Below are 14,304 nucleotides of genomic sequence, written 5' to 3'. Positions count from 1 at the left end.
CACCCGGTATGATGAGTCTTCACAAAGGATCCGCTGATCCCGCGATGAATCCGCCTCCACGTGGGGTGATGTCCCGCCGGACGATCCCACCATGAAGACTGGTCTACTGGAATACACCTGACTGCTAAGGGGATCCGTTCCCTATCTAGGGCCTGTCCCTGCAGCAGCCACCACCTTTCAATGACTCAGGGCCTAGCTGGGGCCTAGGGGATTACGGGCCTAGTGCACTGGTTCCCTGACCCCTGCACACACAACCTCCCCTGTCTCACTCCCAGCTCGCACTGACTCAGCACACAACAATGTATCTATTCCCTGCTGCAGGGAATCCCAGAGCCCTATTGACTGTAATGATTCGCCTGTGCTCCAGCCCCTGGGGCTGCTGGGAGTTGTTCTGTAGTCACTTGGAGAGCTCCTTGCTATGGGGGCCGCGTGCGCGATATCTACTGCGCATGTGCGAAGCTATAATGGCCGCCACTGCGCCTGTGCAAAGTGAAATGTCCGCCGCAACTGCGACCACCTCCTGCGCATACGTGAACCTCGTGCCAACCACAACATGGCCGCCGGATCGCCTCTGCGCATGCGCAATCCTCCGCGCATGCGCGGACACATTAAACATGGCGGCATCCTGCCGCAGCTGCCACCTGGAGCCCCCGGCAACGTGCTCGCCCCCGCCGCGCCCCCGCAAAGCTGGACGTAAGGGGGAAGAGAACCGGAAGTTGGAGGGACCCTGGAGATATATGTATATATGTATATATATGTAACGGGTATTCCCTGTGAATACAGACGCTACTACCTGCGAAGGGTGTCGCTGGTCTGTTTATCACATACAGCCAGTCTTCACACAAGTGTTTTTATTGCCATTTTCGATCGAAACGGAAAACGGGCGGGCACTTCCGGGACTACTATAGGGGGCCTCATTTGCCGCGCATGCGCACTACGCAGATCATCACGCCGACAAGCGTGTGAAGCAGAGACGCAGCGCAGCCTCTGAATACAGCCCCAGCGCGCGGGGCTTGTTCCTGAAGACTGAGATTACCCCCATCTTCATCCCATTTGTTGCCCTACCAATAGAAGTGACGATCGTGATCTGGACCATTAAAGTTTTTATATATGTAAGTGCATATTATTATCTTTATTTGTTGTCAATACATATCATATCTCAATCTTGGTGCGCTTTTGTGTTTTTTCTTTTTTACCTGCTGTGTAACCTGTGTGGCTCTCAGGAGCCTAAGCCTCCGCTCGGGGAGCCTGGGGTACATACATATAACACAATCTCGTGGTGCAACGCCTCCACCTGGGAGGGATCCCAACGGAGTGGGAGGACGCCCTCACAGGAAACAATCACGGTAACCACACAGTTGTAAAACAGGACAGGCTTTACTGCATATATGCGCATAACTTATATTCTACTATACATAACATTCAACGTTGCATTTTGGGTAAGGTATAACATACACCCCGCTCCCACCACCGTGTATCCCCACACCGTGTCCAATCGCACTATACAAGACCCTTGGCCCCTCTCCACGTAAGTGTCCCCAAGTGATACCCCCACCCTTAGGCGTGCTTCTTGCGTTGCTGTACAGTGTTGGTGCACTTGAAGATATGATACCTGCCCGGGGCTCCCACCTCGGGTTCTGCAGACTATGACAGGGATTTCGCCCGATCCGACGTCGTCCTCCGCACCGCGTTGGGTGAATTCCGGCGTGGATAATATCACCTTAGTCTCAGTGTCTTTGGTGGCGTTCTGAGCCCAGAACCCACCTCGCAGGGCTGCACGGCTTCAGCGCTGTGTCCCTGACTATGCAAATAGCTATTGGGGCAGTGTCCCTATCTAGGGCCTGTCCCTATAGCACAACAAGCTACACAGTGGCTCAGGGCTGTCTGGGGCCTAGGGGGGCTGCTGGCCTAGTACAGGGAGTCACTGACTCCTGTACCCTACCTCCTTCCCCTAGCTGCTCCTGACGCCGACTGACATGCTCCAAAACCCCGCGAAATGTAACTAATCTCCTCTGCAGGGAGATGCTGCAGCCCTATTGGCTCCCTGGGGTCACGTGGGGCGCTCCTGAGGCTCATGGGAGATGTAGTCCCTTCTGTGAGCCCTCTCCTGATTGGCCCTCGTTCGCGCGCGTCTCCTGCGCATGCGCGAACTTCCCTGCTGGCCACCGCACCGAGAGCATGACTGCGCATGCGCGAACAAATACAAGATGGCGGCGCCCTCGCCGCCCTGCTCCGGGAGCACCAGGAACCCTTGGCATGAGTGGTCCGCCGGCAGGCGCATCACCACGAGTTGTTGATCGCTGGAATCACCAAGAGAGGATGGGGGTATAGACGCCTTACCCTGTAATTCCAGAATCTGCGGTTCTGGGCTCTGTGGTTCCTGCTCGGGAACCGTGTCTGGAACGACATCTGGGGTTCCAACACCTGTGACTCCGCCTTCGGCGGCTCCGGCTCGGGACCTGAGTCTAGAATATCCCTTTGGACACACGGGCCCTCCACAACCTCCACAGCTGAGGAAGGTGGACTGGCAGCGGCTTGGGCCGGCAGGGTGGAGACATCAGGCATCTCTTTCTCCGCAGGTTGGGGTATAATAGGCTTCAAGAAACATGCACCGCAGCAGTCACATTCGGGCTCCCACACCAGTGCGCCTCTAGAACAGTCACAGGTGGGGCTAAAACACTGTATACACGTTTCCCCGTCCACCTCGGTTGTCTTGAAGTCTAGCGGTACTTGGGACATGTCGACTCCCTTTTCATAGGCTTCACGCAAGCAGGGGCACATTAGCGCAAGGACATCTATTCCTGGCGCTTGCCAGGACACATACACATTAGGGTGTAACCCCTGGCAGTCTATCTCATTCTCGGAGGAAGAATAATCCGTCTCTGCGTCAGTGTCCTCCTCCTCTGACAGTTCTGTAGGCTGCGGCAGTCAGAGCTTCAGGGACTGCGCTTCACAGTCAGGACACTCGGGCCCTCGGGCCAACTCACCGACAGGACAATCACATTCGCTCAGGCAGCAGTGCAGGCCAATCGCATCTGTCTCTTCGGGTTCCGGCTCCAGAACCGACTCGGGAACCACAGTTAGAGTACCCGTGCCCTCCGCAACTTCTGTAAGGTAGGTAGCTGGATTACCTGCATTGACTGATCCAGGCTTGAACTCGACCCCTTCTTCCTTGGCGGGTTCCGGAGTCTCCAGCAACACTGGCTCTGGAAACTGTACTCCGCAGTAGGTACACTCGGGTACCCACGCCAATTCACCACCTGGGAAGTCACAAGTAACACAAGTGTTGTGCATACACCTTATCCCTTCTATGAACACCTCCTTGTAGTCTAGTAGCAGCAGGTTGGGATCATAGATCATGCTAGCAGGCAGTCTCAATAGATTTCGTATACACGGACACAAAAGAAAGGGTAGCTTCCTAGTCTCTGATAGCCAGGCTCCATACACTTGAGGGTGTGCTTGACTGCATCTTACGGTCCTATTGGTTCTATTATGAAGGACAGAATCCGCTGACTGCAGTTCTTCATACACTCTCCACTTGGAGTAAAGCGGAAATGGGGCACATTCTATGAAGTAATGGTCCTGGCTCTGCCCTGCGTCACTCACAGTGTGGGGGCGGGGCTCTGATTTTCCCGCCAGTACCGGACGGGATTCTGCAACATTTTCCCGCGCGGGCGGGCAATCAGCACATGGGCTCTCCCGCCTTGAGGGCGTAACAGACATGGCGGAACAAAAATAGCACAATTTAGAAAAAAAATTACCGGGCACCCCAGGTCTGATATCTCAGCAGCGCCTCCAAATGTAGCCCTTTTTCTGACGCTCCCCAAAGGAACTACTGGTCTGTATAACACCTGCGGCTCCAGGAGATATGAGCCTCCGCTAGCTGGGAGCCTGGGGTAACACTCATACACTTACTTAGCGCAGCGCCTCCACTTACCCAGGATCCCCGTGATGTGAGATTCCCCTGGGCAAGAAATACATACACACACATGTAATGCAACCAACTTTACTGTATTAACGATAATGCAGAGTAACCTTATCACTCTATAATGCAACAGGTAACCTTAGTGGCCCAGCCACTCTCATCAGGAGTAACGTGTCCGTCCCCTCACCACGTGCCCCACACACCGTGTCCATGTATAGTACTATGGGTATAGGCTCAGTCTTGTAACCACTTGCTCAGTGTTCCTACAAAGAGTTTAGCCTAAGGCGGGATCAGCGCCTGATGACCGGTGTTGGTGCACTTGATGATATAGTACCTGCCGGTCACGGCGGTGACCGGTACCTCTTCGCAAAGGGTCAGATGAATCAGCGGTCTGCCCCCTGGGTGTCAATGTCCAGCCGTCTGGTCCCCGACGACTCGCCAGCAGCTGCTCCGCACGCTTGTCCCTAGCTGTCCACACAGTAAGGGGGGATGCTCGCTCTCACTATAGGCCGTCCCTGCAGCACAGCAACCTTTGGTGTCTTCAGGGAACACTCCTAGGGGCCTACGGGGTAGCCTGTCCTATGCAGATGGGTCACTGACCCCCTGCACCCACACTACCTCTCTTCACCACCCGGGTCCCCTCTGACTACTTCTCCCTAACCTCTGCAGCAAACACACTGCACTCACACCGTACCTGCAGCAACACACTGCACTCACACTGATACCTGCAGCAACCCACTGCACTCACACGGATACCGGCAGCAACCCACTGCACTCACACGGATACCTGCAGCTACACTGCACACACACGCTGTGCCTACTTGTCAGCGCTCACAGCACTACCAGCCGTGACACTGACAAGACTGCACACTCACACCTAAGGGCAGGGTCCCTAACTTGGGGCTGTCCCTCAGTACCTACCCACTACCCTGGGGGGGATTGGGGCCTGCCTGGGATCTGGGGAACTACCTTACCTGGTGTAGGAGCCACTTGCTCCCTACACCCTGCCTCCCCCTTCCTGCTCCCAGCTTCAACTGCCAAACGTGGTCCCCGCAACATTGTAGCCTTCCTCCACAGGAGAAGCTGCAAAACCCTATTTGCTGGCTGGCTGCACGTGATGTGGGTGAAAGGGCAATCCCCAGAGGCTGCTGGGAATTGTAGTCCACTCAGGACCTCTTTAGCATTGGGAGCGCGTGCGCTACCCTTACTGCGCCTGCGCGACCAACGCGCACGCTCGCGCAACCTGTCATGGCGGCCCCCGCTAGCCGGGTGTGCCGCAGAGCCTCGGAGCGCTACATGGGAGGGTCTCTGGGGCTGAAAAGAGACCGGGGTTACATGTATATGTGTGTGTGTGTGTGTGTGTGTGTGTGTGTGTGTGTGTGTGCGTGCAGACACCTTTAATGAGTTGCTTTCCTCTCCTTCGTTTCAGTTTACAAATATTTGAGACGCCCAAGTTGTGAAGGTATATGTAGGATCAGCACCGCCTCTGTGCATCGCCGCCAGCTTCACAAACACCTGTTGCTACAGCAAAGAGAAAGGTGAGTTTTCTGTGGTTTGGCGACATGATCTGATGTTTCATTGCTGAACATTTCAAATAAGTTTCTCTTCAGATGTAACTATGTGTACAGTATGTCTCTCTCTCTCTCTCTCTCTCTCTCTCTCTCTCTCTCTCTCTCTTTCTTTCTCTATTCTCTGTCTGCTCTCTCTCTCTCTCTGTGAGTCTCTGTCTGTCTCTCTCTCCTGTTCTCGCTCTGTCTCTGTGTCTCTCTCCTGTTCTCGCTTTGTCTCTGTGTCTGTCACCTGTTCTTGCTCAGTCTCTCTCTCTGTCTCTCTCTGTCTCTCTCTCTGTCTCTCTCTCTGTCTCACTCTTAATAAAAGTCCACATGGAACAAGCAGACAATGTTGCATTTGCCACTGGACCCTTTGTCAATCATTGTCATTTTAACAAAGGGTCCAGTAGGAGCCGAAATGCTAATCCTTAATAAATCATGACATATAATGCACTTTAGAACCCTCCCCCCCCCTCCTATGTGGACCAAGGGGTGCTCACCTGCCATCAAATTCTGTTTCTATATCTCTGCTTTAATTTTGTTTTATCCACACTCATTCAAAAAAGGGTTATTTGTACAGAAAAACTCAAAGTAAGGAATGTTTTTCTGAGGTTTCTTCATTAGTGCAACATTTGCTTCCTTTAATCTATGCCTAAAAGAAGGAGCGTCTAAAGAAAACAGTGACATCTTGTAATATATTTTAAGATAAAACTATGAACAATGCAGTGTCTGTTACCGATGCAGCGTTCCCATGGAAGGTGTGATGTTCCTCTAGAGACCAGCGAATGTGCAGCATCCACTGCGATGAATCTCTACCTGATAAGGACCTTGGGTTGCTTTGTGCATTTTCATGGCTGTTGCTGCAGCTGGCGATGAGATGTGATTACAAATACTTCTGTATCAGCCACATCTGCACAACAAGTTGCACAAGGGCATCTGAAATAGCGAGAAAGGCAGGGGTTAAATAACGTGTCGGCTTTTACACGTGGCGTTATTAACCGTCTTTTACATGGTGATGTTTATTTTCAGTACACAGATGTCATGGGTTTCTGATGCATTTAAATAATCATTTCGCCGAGTTTCTTACGTTACTGCAAATTGTAATGAAATGATTCCCGCGGTGCTTCGTCTTGCGTTAGAATGGCGTGACGCGCCTGACTTGGGATTCGGCCGTCATGAAAACGTCCTGCTTGATGCATTCACTGTTTCACAGTAACATCGAAATATGAGCAAGAGACAGAAACACTCAATACACCAAATTAATAACGATGTTTAGATGCACACACACACACGTTTGCAGAAATAGCCCTTTTTAATGTTAGAGGAATCCCGATGAAATTTCCTGCGGTGCAAAATCCGTGATGTTTATGATCGTACGGATTACTCTCTGACATTTTTCAATGGGTTGAGTCATTTCTTGGAGACGTCCAGCCACAAACGGAACACGTTTTCCCTTCTCGGCCAATAAAATATAAACTGAAAACGACTATTTTTGAGGGAGACACTTTTTACCATGCCCACTTGCCAATATTACAAGGAAAATAAATAAATCATTGTGGTTAATGGAGGATACAGGTGGTCCCATCTGGCAGTGAAGCGGCCGATTGGGCCACGTTCTTCTGAAATTTCCCATGGACTATACTGGAGGATTTAGCCCCTAAGGGTTTATGTCAGTCACATTAGGGAATATTCAGATTGTCACAGTGTATTTCTGCTGTTGAAGTGATCTTCCTTGAACAAGCAGTAACTCTGTCTGCTGATAATAATAGATAATTGGATGGCTGCTGATCAAGGTAAACAATAGGACAGAAGTGGAGTAATTTGACAACAGAAGGGAAGTAAATTGCCAGGGCTTGGGGGAATAAAAGAGAGAATCGAAGGAAAGCAAAGAAAAGCAACATACAGTCGAAGAGAAGGTAAGTACGTAGTCAATGCAGTACAAAGGACTGGATGGCATAAAGTTAGCGGTGAACATTGCAAATAGCCGAATATACTACCCATGGTAAGATAAATATACTGAATTCGATTTGTAAAGCTCTAGTTTAACGGCAGTCTAGAAAGTAATTAGATGACAAATGAACGTTGAGTCCTTTGGGAGTCACTGTGTCAAGATTAAAAATCCAATAAACTTCTCTTCCCAATTAGAGGGGAGATGAGTTTCTACCTTGAGGTAAGACGTGACCTGGTCAAAAGGCATGACACATATACTTTGGGGGGTGTCCACCCTCGATGGCATCAGGTTGCTCCAAACTGCCATCATTTAACTCTGTGCCCAGGATATACTTGAAAACAAGAGATAACTCTCAATGTATTACTTCCTGGTAAAACATTTGTATAAATATACAAATGTATGGTGATTCTAATGCTGGACCTATGTAAAGTAATCCTGTCCCTAAGCTCTCTGGCCCTCTTGCCCACATAGAATTAGCCACATGGGCATGTAATAAAACAGACTGACATTGAAGTACATTTAAGTCTGTGTTTAATGTGTACATGTTCTATTATGTGCTGTGTAAAAGGAGGGGCCAGTAATAAGGCCGTTACATCCATGGCATGTACACACACCAGCTTTCAGGGTTAAGAAATGGGTCTTTTTGTGTTATATATTTGTTCAGTGGATCCGAAGGGACCAATATGTCTCTTAAGTTACATTGTATTGTATTGTATGTCTTTATTTATATAGCGCCATTAATGTACATAGCGCTTCACAGTAGTAATACACGTAGTAATCGAATAAATAACAGATAATATAAATAACAGATCATGGGAATAAGTGCTTCAGACAAACATAACATTAAGGAAGAGGAGTCCCTGCCCCGAGGAGCTTACAATCGAATTCCTTTTTTTTTTAAGAGGATCAGATAGTAGAATAGGGCAGTGGTGTCTTTTTAATGTGTGTAGAGACCGTGGTGAATTTGTTAATGACAATAAACCGGTTATCCAAATCATGTTTTGAGTCAGTTCATTGGCTGAATATAAACGAGTCACGTTCCAATTCCTGGCTCTTTCAATACATGGTATTATTTCAGGATTTGTATTTCCTTTTTCTAGACATTTCTGGACCATTTGCATGAGTTGTGTCTCTCAGATGATGAGGTCACTGTTTGCGCGCCACACAGATCATTCGTGAAAATTAGACCTTTTTTTTCGGTGCAGGAGGATGAGCATTGGCCGCGAGCAGAAGAGTGTTTCTGTCAGTAGTTCTGTAGAGGATTTTCGTCTCCTGTCTGTTCTCTTCTTTAGTCATAGGGATATAAAAAAAATGTGCTTTGTGCGTGTTCCATTCTGGTGTCAGTTTGATGGACAACCCATCATGGGACCAAACTAGATTCACAAGAGCTGATTCAGGCCCTTTCCGAATGAAGAAGATATAATATATTTACCAAGTGTAATGTCTAGAGTATTCATAGAAACAGAGTGTGACTGCAGATTAGAAGCACTTGACTCGCCCAATCCACCCAGTTTCCAATTTGCTGTAAAACCCCCGATCTTAGTTGATCTTTGGGTTGCTTTTGTACTTGGGATAGTTTTGCCCCAAATGACTGTATTCGCCTTTACCGCGTCTGTTAAGAGGCAGTTCTATGAATCTAACACATGATCCGTGAAGAACTTCCTCATATTTCTCCCATCGTCTGCCTCCATCCCGCTTCAGAGAATGACCCCTTGTTCTAGAACTTCTTTCTCTATTCGTTAAGGTAAGAAAATAGGTACTTAGCCTTACATGGGTGCATAGAAATTGTTCTTATCTAATGGGGCATATATTTGATCCCATGGCTGTCACTTTCCATTGTAAATAAGCCGGTTTGGTGTAAAATGAAATGTAGGAGTAGAAGAGATAGGCCCAGCCTTTTATAAAGAGGATTGTTGGGGAGAACCTCTGAAACAGGATTTTGGCTATATATAGCAATATACAGAAGATTGCATAAAAGGGGACACTAAATTCACTTGTATTGACTTACCCCATCCCCAATATATATTATAATAAAGGGATATAGAAGGTTATTTGGAGTTCCCAAATAAAACGCACGCCTCTCTTTATTTTTAATTTATTTTATTGTTCTCGTCGTAAAACATATAGACAGACATGTATATTTTTTAGAATGAATGTAATAAGTTTTTTACACTACTTGGGGTGTACATTAGTGCTGCCCCAACGGGATTCTGTCTTTCCCAAGCAAATACAATCATCACAAGGGGGAAGAAATAAAAATGGCGGCGGGTCGACATGTCGCAAGAAGCCATGACCCTTGTTGGCCAGAGTTGGTACTCGACTGGATTCCAAGAGGGATTAAAAGACCAAGATGACAACCGAAAGTAAGATGGGAGGATGAAATGAGACAGTGTGTGGGAGCGACGTGGTGAAGAGGCTGTAACCGCAGTACTTGGGGGATCGTTGGGGGGGCTTCATCCAGCAGTTGGGAGACATGGGCTGGGGAGGATGGGATGAGGGAATGTATGTGGGAGCAATGTAGTGAAGAGGCTGTAATCGCAGTACCAGGTGGATAATTGGGGAGGCTTCATCCAGCAGTGGGGAGACCAGGGCTGATGATGATAATATTATATAATGTATATATAAAAATAAAGTTGAAAAAGACACATGTCCATTGAGTCCAAGCCATGTTAAATATTTATCATTGAAACCCAAGTCTCATACAATGCTTGCCCCTGAATAACCCGGGGTGAATAATCCGGGGTAAAATCATTTTATTTCTCCGGCTCCAGTACATTTCAACTTCTTTTCCATAAATACAGCCAGAGACCCAAATGAACCGTATTTGAGGTTTGGCATCAGGAGAAATGACTTGTCTTTCAGGTTGAGCCGTGGGTTTCTAGACGATGCATCATCACGGCGCGCTGTCTCTCTCTCTAACGCTCTCCTTTCCCACCTGCATACACTTACAGGCGGACTTCAGGGCAGGAAAACATTGTTTTTGGCCAAGGTGATCAGAAATTCTGCTGCCGTTTCGGCCTGGGGGCTCAGTTATCCTTGTTAACCCTTTCATTGCCAGCGCAGCAGAAGGGGTTAAACCCACCTTTAGTGCAGCACATTCCTTTGCACGCCGGTAAATGGCTGGCACTGAAGGGGTGTAGGTGTCTGTGGAATAATCCCCAGAACCTGCTTTGATCCATTGCCAAGGAAAATATCTGGGGTTTTTAAATTTAAATAGCTTTTTTTTTGTAGGGGGAAATGAAATGTTCATATTTTAAATGTCGTGTGATGTGCCCAGCGTTCACGGGAAAATGGGGCATTTTTAATGATTTAAAAGTCCTAAATCTACTCCTATGTACAATGTTCTTTGTTCTGGTTAACTATCCCAGCGGCAGCATGGACGTCTGTCACTGGATTATTAACACCATGAAGAAGTATTTTTAACCAGGACATTTCCTTAATACAGCATCTCTAGCCCTGTGTGGGTGAAAGTTATGTAACGGGTGTTCCCTCCTGTCTGACCCACCCAATCTCACATTGGCCCGTGTGGTCTAACCGGTCCCCATTACGTGATCGTGTATGGTGGTGTACCTGCAAGTAACAGGACTCCTGAGTCTCCCGCTTGATGGTATTAGGGGATGTCATCAGGACATCTAGCTGAGGTAGTGGGTGCGAGTCCAACTTACATCATGTGCAGCGCCTCCACCTCTTCAGGATCTATGCTTCCACAGGGAGATGGTCCTGGTGAGGAACTCCTTCTCGGTGGTGACTGCCACTGTAGAGTAATCTCACACTCACACAGTGGGGGTATCTTTAACAAGGGCATCTTTATTGATGATCTGGAGGTAGTAGACTGCCCCATGCAGCTCTCAGCTCTAGCCGCACATTTCTCCGTGCTGTCCCTTTGCCAGGTACTGCCCTCCTAATTGGAGTGGGATCCCCTCTCCCCGTAGGGAGATCACCCCTGTGCCAGGTCCCTGGACACAGTGTGGCCTTGACAGGCTTGATTTGGATATTCGTGCCACTAGTTACAGCACTAGGGTCACAAAGCTATCCTGCAATCCCTTTCACAGGAGCCAAACTCTTTAGCAACAACCACTATAACTTGACAGTGTTGTGCCTTATATACCTCAGGGGGCAGGCACATCTCTGATGTCACTAACTAGGGACTCAGAGCATGCAGCCACTCCCATCCATACATAGGGCATCTCACCAGGGTGTGAGGGAAAACCTCCATAACTACTGCTGGCATTCCTGTACTTACAAGGATTTACTGCCAACAGGGAAGGTGTCTGCAGTCCATTATTATGCATGGCTACAGTTATATTTTCATGTGTTATGTTCTCCTGGTGGTTGAAGCCCGATAAAGGCCCATTAGCAGTTCTCTGTGTCCCGGGCATTGAACCCCGATAAAGGCCCTTTAGCATTTCTCTATCACAGGCATTGAACCCCGATAAAGGCCTATTAGCAGTTCTCTGTGTCCCGGGCATTGAACCCCGATAAAGGGCCATTAGCAGTCCTCTATCCCGGGTAATACAAATGTAGATGGCTAGCTTTATGGTGCAGAGTTGTATAGGTTATACAGTACACACTTCTGTGTATATGTAGGATGTGTATTATTACATTAATGTTGCTTGTGTAAGATTCCCAGTGCTGTAAATACAGTTTTACAGATTAGATGGGCCCCTGAACTGGAGAGCTTGCAGTCTGATTGCGTCTTCCCCAAGGTATACATGGACAAGGTCATGTTGCTGGGTCCCCACCTGTTCTCTGCTACCGGAGCAGCAATGCACCGGAAACTTTATTTTTATATTTTATTTCCACAGTCCATCTTTAGCATGGAAACAAAAAAAATGGTTTGGGTTAAAGCATCTCTGAGTCTTACATGACAAATACAAACCGGCGCCTCAAAAAAGTCCAATAAATGCAAATATAAGGTAATTTGAAACCTTATTACAGAAATCCGATCTGGAACATCCGGATCCACTTGAATAATTGGGAGACATTTCCTCAGGACGTGTGGGATTAAACACGAGGGACAATCACAGTGTGTGCTGCGGCATACACAACATAACAACAAACAACTAGGACGGGACTAACACACTAACAAACAATGAACAATCAAAACACTGCTGAAATAAACAGTTACTGTCCTGGAACTAGATTCCATAGTCCTCTGTCTTCCCCTTCAGTTTATGGGATTCATTTCTCCCTTGTTCAGTTGCCTGTCATTTCCCCTACTGTATCAGAAATGCAACATTATTGCTACATGTTGTGGTTTCCTTAGACATTTCAGTGAGTTGCTATAGCAACCCCAGCCTTTCTCCCAAATGGGCTAGTCTGCTTTCTCCCCCTCTGCTCTGCCCACAGATGGTCTGTCCCCAGGCTATCTTGCTACCCAGCATATATTGGGACTTCCTTTCCACCATCATCACTGGCTGAGTGAGTACCCTCTGTAACTGCTCTAGTGGCAGGATTACCCTTTTCACCTGTCCTTAACTACAAAGCACCCACAGAGAGACATTATCTAAACACCAACATCTCTTCACAAGTGCCTGTCTTTTATGCTGCTTTCCCCAAATAAAGTGAAGAAAAAATACTTTACTTGTTGTGCTTTGAAAAGAGGGCCGAGTTGAACCTATCTGGGCTAATCATCCTACACATGACCCTGGCTTCCAGAATAGTTACGCTAATTTATTAAAATATAAAAGAGACAATGTCTGTATAATAATACATGAGTTGTGTCGCCTGCTGGTCCGGTTTCCAAAAACCAGAATCCTCCTCACAATAGAGGAGTTAAATCGTCACGTCCAAACAGGGGCGGATGACTCCCATTGGCTCCTCCGCTGCAGGGGAAGGTCTGTGCAGGCGATCCGATGCCGCCTGTGCGCGCCGTGTACCGAGCTCAGGTGCAGGAGCAGGCGTCGGGGAAGTATCTCACTGAGCTGCTGCGCTGTTTTCACAGTGACTAAAAGGCTGCGCGCGCGTCATGATCAGCTGTAACCTCTGACCCTACGCGTTACGTGGCTGCGTCACTTCCTCAGGGGTATATAGAGTGTTACAACCAGTCTGTCTATTTATACATGTCTAAAGGCTGTGATTGGTTAAAAAATAGCCAATCAGCACTAACACTAATCTCAGCATTTGTAACAACAGAGAAACAAAACATATATACAAAACCATAAAACACAGCAATACAACAATAATAATGAAACAATGGGCTACATCAGTATATCTAAACCTATAATACCCTGTAATCCAAGATGATAGTTACCTGTGTATAACACAGGTTGCATATATATATAATAGCTGTAAAATAAATTAATCATAATAGTATAGTGAGATATATTCAGAGGCAGTTGGCTACCTGGAAGTTTCTCATGTATAGAAGGGGACTTAATTTATAGAAAAAAAATATAAAGAATATATGCTTAAACCTGCAGATTCTAATGGGGAGGTATGCAAAGGATTGGGGATATATTAATCTTCCTAGATGATGGTATATTGCATATTTTCTTAGTCCCAACTTTCCTGCTTTTAGTAAATGAGTTCCAAAATGTAAAATATCACCTTATTTGACAAAGAGTACCACTGACTAACCCCCCCCCCCCCCTTTTATTTTTCCAGACAGGGCAAAGGAGAGAGAATCCCCATTCGTAATCTGGGGGGTTAAATCTAGGGAACACTCCCAGATCAAAGTCCATATTTAACCCATTAGGAGACAGCGTTTTTAATTCATAGATCCAGAAGGCTTCACGCCTACTGATCTGGTTAAGCTTATTCCCTCCTCTCCAGTTTAATGAGGCAGTCTCTATTGCATGACAAACCAGACCAGCTGGATCCCGGTTATGGTGTGTTAAAAAAATGGTGAGAGACGCTATGTGTAGTAAGACCCTTTC

General features: G+C 47.5%; 1 protein-coding gene across 1 annotated transcript in view; it reads left to right on the top strand.

Moving 5' to 3' along the window:
• Positions 1-14,304, top strand: part of MYLK (myosin light chain kinase) — a 375,829-nt gene that overhangs the window by 39,743 nt on the left and 321,782 nt on the right. Inside the window, exon 2 of the mRNA XM_075609890.1 lies at positions 5,355-5,463. The gene's annotated coding sequence lies outside the window, so the exon portion shown is untranslated. The remainder of the gene's footprint in view (positions 1-5,354; positions 5,464-14,304) is intronic.

The sequence above is a fragment of the Ascaphus truei genome, chromosome 7 (assembly GCF_040206685.1).
Source record: "Ascaphus truei isolate aAscTru1 chromosome 7, aAscTru1.hap1, whole genome shotgun sequence".
NCBI lineage: Eukaryota > Metazoa > Chordata > Amphibia > Anura > Ascaphidae > Ascaphus > Ascaphus truei.
This window is presented reverse-complemented; position numbering and strand designations above follow the sequence as displayed.